This window comes from Carlito syrichta, unplaced genomic scaffold (genome assembly GCF_000164805.1).
Source record: "Carlito syrichta isolate Samal-C Ts95f unplaced genomic scaffold, Tarsius_syrichta-2.0.1 Scaffold316190, whole genome shotgun sequence".
Classification (NCBI taxonomy): domain Eukaryota; kingdom Metazoa; phylum Chordata; class Mammalia; order Primates; family Tarsiidae; genus Carlito; species Carlito syrichta.
This window is the reverse complement of record NW_007260286.1, coordinates 20563-26828: the sequence shown is the minus strand read 5'-3', so window position 1 is coordinate 26828 and position 6266 is coordinate 20563.

Genomic DNA, 6266 nt, shown 5'->3' with positions numbered 1-6266 from the left:
GACCCGCGCGGGGACCGTCGCGGAGCCCCAGCTCAGCGCGGAGGGTGGCTGTCATTGTTTTCCCAAGACCTCACGGGAGGCGGGGCCGCCCCCAGACCTCGTTCCAGCATCCTCGAGGGGCGGGGACGGCCCTCTCGGGCTTCCCGGGCGTGCGTCTTCCTGATAGGAAGGAAGGGCGCCGGCGAGGTGGCTCACGCCTGTCGTCCCAGCACTTTGGGAGGCAGAGGCGAGAGGATGGCCCGAGGTCAGGGATTCGAGACCAGCCTGGACAGCTTGGCGAGACCTCGTCTCTACAATAAGTCAAAAAATTAGCCGGGCGTGGTGGCGCGCGCCCGTGCTTCCATCTACTGCGGTGGCCGTGAGCGTGCCACTGCTCTCCAGTTTGGGCGACAGAGTGAGACTCCGACTCAAAAAAAAAAAAAGGAAAAAAGGGGGGAAAGGAATATCGACTACCTCTTACTTAAGGTAAATTGGATGTTAGCTTATTATTTCATCGCCACTATCATTAGTATATGTAAGAGCCACATAGTTCCTGTTGGAGTTAGTCTTAGCATTTTGAGGACTTTGAGCACGAAAAGTCAAGACCAGGAATTTTCTAAGATAGGAGATCCTACTTCCTTCTATGTTACTTAGCAGAACTGCCAAATGTGTAGGATAACATTTGGAAGATACAGTGGGATTCATTCCCTGGTGACCAGATTAAGGCGTTAGTAATGGAGAATGCTTTCCCTGAGGTCTAAATCATCTTACAAGATATTTAAGACATGCCACAGTTAACAAAAGGTGGAATTTATTACTACCCAAAATTAAGAAGACAGTCAAGTTTTGTTTTGCTATGAGTAAACAAAGAAGACATGTAGTGTCTGACTCCATCTCCTCATAATGTAGTGCTTCCTTGGTACAGCTCTCCTATAATTCATTCAGTAATTGTTAGGGTCACACTCCCATTGGGGCCTCCAGAATGTTAGGTCAGGCCCGCGAGGGCGTGGGTGTCTGGTGTGCGATCCGGTGCCACATGAAAGATGCAAAGAATTGCACAGAAGTTAGATTAGAAAATATAGTTTATTTAGAAAGTAAATTGGAGAGAGAGAGAGAGGCGATTCACCTCCCCAAGGGAGGGGAGGAGGCCAAAGCTTAAGAAAACATGGTCTGGCCATAGCTTAGCAAGGCCATGGCTACTGGTTGCTGGTAGTTGAGTCCTTTTAATCCTTCCCTTTCTTTTTTTTTTTTCTTTTGAGTCGGAGTCTCACTCTTGCCCAGGTGGGAGTGCAGTGGGCACGCTCATGGGGTCAGAGTTTTCTCATCCGAAAATGATGAAGTGAACCATTTAATTTCTAAAGTATCTTTCAACCTCGACCTGCTGAGCTCAGGCAATCCTTCCGCCTCAGCCTTCCAAGTAGCTGGAACTACAGACACACACTACCACGCTTGGCTTATTTTTTGATTTATTGTAAAGATGAACTCTCACCAAGTTGCCCAGGCTGGTCTCGAAGCCCTGAGCTCAGGCAGTCCTTTTGCCTCGGTCTCCCAAAGTACTGGGTTTACAGGCATGAACCACTGTGCCTGGCGAATAAGCTTCTCTGTATGTTGCATGCACACAAAATGGTGGAGATTTTCCTATAGGAGAATTTTTACCATTATAATGATATGCTAATGAGGTCAAGGTAACTGGGGTCACCTGCTGTAGTCTGCGTGGTCTGCTCTGGTCTTACAGCAGGTCTGGACCTCCTCAGGTGTCTGGAAAGGGAGGTTCACGATCCTTTGTGGCATGTGAGCCAACCTGACTTAAGCAGCTGTGACAGCAGATAAAGAAACTAAAGGAAAAACCATTGGGGAACTCTGTGCAAGCATAGCTACATGCAGGTCAGAACTTTTAAGCAAGTACATAATTAGGCATTAACTACAGCAAAAATAAGTAAGAAATGGCTATCTGGGCTGTCCTGGTGACTACTGCAAATGGCCATGTTCCTGGCAGACTGAAAGGACAGTAAGAGGGTTTATGTACTGGGAAAAGGGAAAGGCGAATGGGAAATGCAGTTAGAGAGGCCAGGACTGGTGGCTCAAGCCTATAGTTCCAGCTACTTGGAAGACTGAGGCAGAAGGATTGCCTGAACTCAGCAGGTCGAGGCTGCGGTGGCCATGAGTGTGACCACTGCATTATAGCCTGGGTGAAAGAGTGAGAATCCGACTGAAAAAAAAAATAAAATGGCTAGGGCACCTAGGCTTTATAGGCCATTGTAAGGAATGGTTTAGGCAGAGGAGTGACATCTGACTTAATGTTTTAACAGAATCACTTTGGGTGTTGTGTTGGGGCAGACGATAGAGATAAGGGGGAAAAGAGGGAGATTTGTCAGAAGGTATTGCTTACCTGGACCCACGCGATAGCAGGGGAGATGGTGTTGAATGGTTATAGTTTGGACATGAATTTCCAACACGATTTGCTGACAGGTTGAATATGCTGTTGAATAAGAGAAATTGAGAAATCAAGGATCACTCCCATGGGTATGAAAATCTTAGCAAAAAACATAATGGAGTTCTCTAGCAGCAGAGCGGACTCCGAGAGGAACATTAGAAAAGCAGTTACTAGCCGGGCTCGGTGGCTCAGCCTGTAATCCCGCGCCTTTGGGAGGCTCAGGTGAGTGGATTGCCTGAGCCCGCGAGTTCGAGACCCACCTGGGCAGGTGAGACCTCATCTCTACAATAAATCAAAAAATCAGCTGGGCGTGGTAGCGCGCGTCTGTAATTCCGGCTACTTGGAAGGCTGAGGCGGAAGGATCGCCAGAGCCCAGCAGGTTGAGGCTGTGATGGCTGGGAGCAGCCACTGCACTCCAGTCTGTCTGGGCTACAGAGTGAGACTCCAACTCAAAAAAAAAAAAAAGAAGAAGAAGAAAAGCAGTTACTTGCCCCTGTGGTTCAGAAATGAGTTGACTGGGTGTGGTGGCTCACACCTGTAATCTCAGCACTTTGGGAGGCTGAAGTGGGAGGATCGCTTGAGCCTAGGTGTTCAAGAGTAGCCTAGGCAACATTGCAAGACCTTATCTCTACGAAAAAAATTTTTTAAATGATTCAGGTGTGATAGCATGTGCCTATAGTTCCAGCTAACCCAGGAGACTGAGGCAGAAAGATAAGCCCAGGAGGTCAAGGCTGTGGTAAGACATGATCATGCCACTGCATTGTAGCCTGGGCAACAGTGTGAGACCTCAACTCAATAAGTAAATAAATAAGGATGACTACTAAAGTGTTGATAGTGTAGATGGAGAAGAGGGATGAAACTTAGATGAAAAGACAATGGGATTTTGTTACAGACAGGAGATGAAGGAAGGAAGGGAATGTCAAAAAAGTGCCACGTTTCTGTCCAGAGCTCACCTCAAAGAACAAAAAGGATTAGTGCCTTGTTAATTAGCCAATTCTTCACACCTAAGGTTTTCCTAGAGACTGAAATATAGGGGATCTTTCACATCCATGGGGAAAAGAATCACAGCATTTTACAGTTGAATTCTGAGATCACCTAGGTGAACCTCCCCTTACCAATGTAGAAACAAAACTAGATAAATTAAGTGTTTTGCCTCGGGTTACATTCCTAGTTAGTGGTAGACTAGCATAAAAACTGTAGTTTTCTATTTGCATTTTGGGCTCTTTTCTGCCACAGAACATTAAGAATTTCGCTAATGTGAGCCCAGAGTGTTTCTAACACAGTTGTTTTGAAAGCCATTCATGATCCCTACAAAGTACTCCTTTTTTCAATGCTATTGCAATTCTTTGAATTACAACTGAGAGAAAGCTTCAGTTAGGTGCTCTCTTTGAGACACATAATTTGCCTTGTAATCAAGGAGGAACTTTCCAGAATCAACAATATGCAGGCAGCATAGGCAGTAGCAATGCACAGCAAATCTGTGAACTTTGAATCCTGATCTTTAAATCTAAAGGCTTTGAATTCACATCTGTTTTCTAGAAATTCCTGGACTTCCGGGAATGTTTATTAAGAAATTCGGATTTTGCCACTATAATTTTCCAGACATTGCTTTCAATAATACTAATACTGTATTATATAATAGAGACTTTTTTTTTCCCCTTGTAGTTGCATTCTCAGTGGAGAAAATTGGCAGTTAGGTTGTTACTCATGTCTTAACAACTTTTTTTTATTAATGTGGCATTAAAATTTCTTTATAAATTAGAGGAGGTAATATGGTGTGACCCTGTGCTAACCTCATAGCTCTCTGGTTCATAGTTTTCTCATCCGAAAATGATGAAGTGAATCATTTAATTTCTAAAGTGTCTTTCAACCCTAAAGTTGTCTGCCAAGAAATATGCAAAACTAAAAACATCTCCATAGATTAATAAACACATTAGGGATTTTCTTTCCTTAAAATTTTTTGATTTTATTCAAGTATTCAAGAAATTATTAAAATATCAGCATTATATAAAATCATCATTAGCATAAAAAATTTTATGCCAGATTGTTCCTTTCAAAAAGAGCCAAGGTTCCTATGCTATTTTGACTTCCTCTTACTAGAAGCATGTAAAGTTTAAAAGGGTGAATATTCAATAAAGGATTATCCAAGAAAAAACCAGATTGGAAATAAGTCCTACGTAAGGAGCCTCTTCCAAAAAAAAAAGGGGAGAGAGAGAGAGGAAGTGCTACTCTCTAACCTATTCTTCTTGTCCTTGTAACATGATAAACTTAATCTGTCTCAGGAAGAAGTAATAATTATGCCAAATTATGCTAACTATAGCTCCTCAATCCTCCAAGATTCTGCTATTAAAATATGGGAGGGTGAATTCCTGAGTATCCTTTAGGTGGAAACTTCAGTTGTTTCCTATGAGAGATAAGGATGTGTAATGTCTACGCAGTTCTGGAAATATAATTGCTTAATAGTAGCAACTTCCTCCAGTGAATAAACATGGGCTGGAAAAAAATAATTAAATAAAAATTAGAACTAATTTGCATTCCCAAACTCCTCTAATGTCTGATGAATCATCCTCCAAATAACATGGAAAATTCATGTCACAATTTAAATCAAAAGGAACCAAGCTGGGAGATTTAGTGTCGGTAAACTTAGCTTGTGTTCTATTATACTGTTAATGCCTGACTTTACAGGACTTCTGGAATCCCAACAGAAAGCCAGAATGAGTCTTTTATTCTTGGCAACACTGGCCTTTGACTTAAGTTGTCTGCCCTTCTGGATCTTCCTGTATCTTGGTCTCTCTGACCCTAGAAACTTTTATCTTCCTTCCAAAATTGGACCTTATCTTCAGCCACTTCTAATTTTATTCTTTGTAATTGTTCATTTGTACTTGGCTTTGTGATATGGCAAAATATGTATTTGTTCTTCCTGTTTCCTGACACACAGCTCTTAAAACGCTTGTAATCTCCAGAAGAGTGTTTTTGGGTTTTTTGGTATGCTAATGAATGATTGGTGGCTAGGTTGCCTTTTGAGAGCATTAGATAGAGGCTGGTAGACTTTCAGCCCCACCCACAACCTCCAGGGAGGGAAGAGGGACTGAAGGTTGAGTTGGTCACCAATGGCCAATGATGTCCTCAATCAACGTCAATGTAATGAAGCGTCCATGAAAACCCAGAAGTGTAGCCGGGCTCGGTGGCTCAGCCTGTAATCCCGTGCCTTGGGAGGCTGAGGTGAGTGGATTGCCTGAGCCCACGGGTTCGAGACCCGCCTGGACAGCGAGACCTCATCTCTACAGTAAATCAAAAACTAGCTGGGCGTGGTAGCGCGCACCTGTAGTTCCAGCTACTCGGAAGGATCGCCGGAGCCCAGCAGGTCGAGGCTGCGGTGGCCGTGAGAGTGCCACTGCACTCCAACCTGGGCGACAGAGTGAGACTCCAACTAAAAAAAAAGTCTAAAGCATGAAAAGTGATAGGGTTGAGGTGAGGTGGGAGGAGGCGAAGCAGCAATAAAGCAGGACAAAGGAAGCCACAGCCCAAATTGTGAAAACACACAGCCAAAGGCCTGGAAGAGGCTTGGGATTCACATGTACCTGGTTTAATGAAGGGAGATAGGAAACTAATGTGGGCCTGAATCTAGGCATAGATTGAAAATCAAACCTTCACACCCTGCATATAGAATTTCAGGCAGCTAGGCACCTAGTCCCTAGAAAAGGGATCTTCATTTTCTGTTTTGGAGAAATCAAATGGCCCTAGAGAAAAGGTTTGGCATTCTGAAAATTGTACATCCTGAAACAACAACCAAAAAACAAACAAACCAAAAAACCAAAAAAAAAAACTCAATCCATTTCGTAGAATGGTGTTC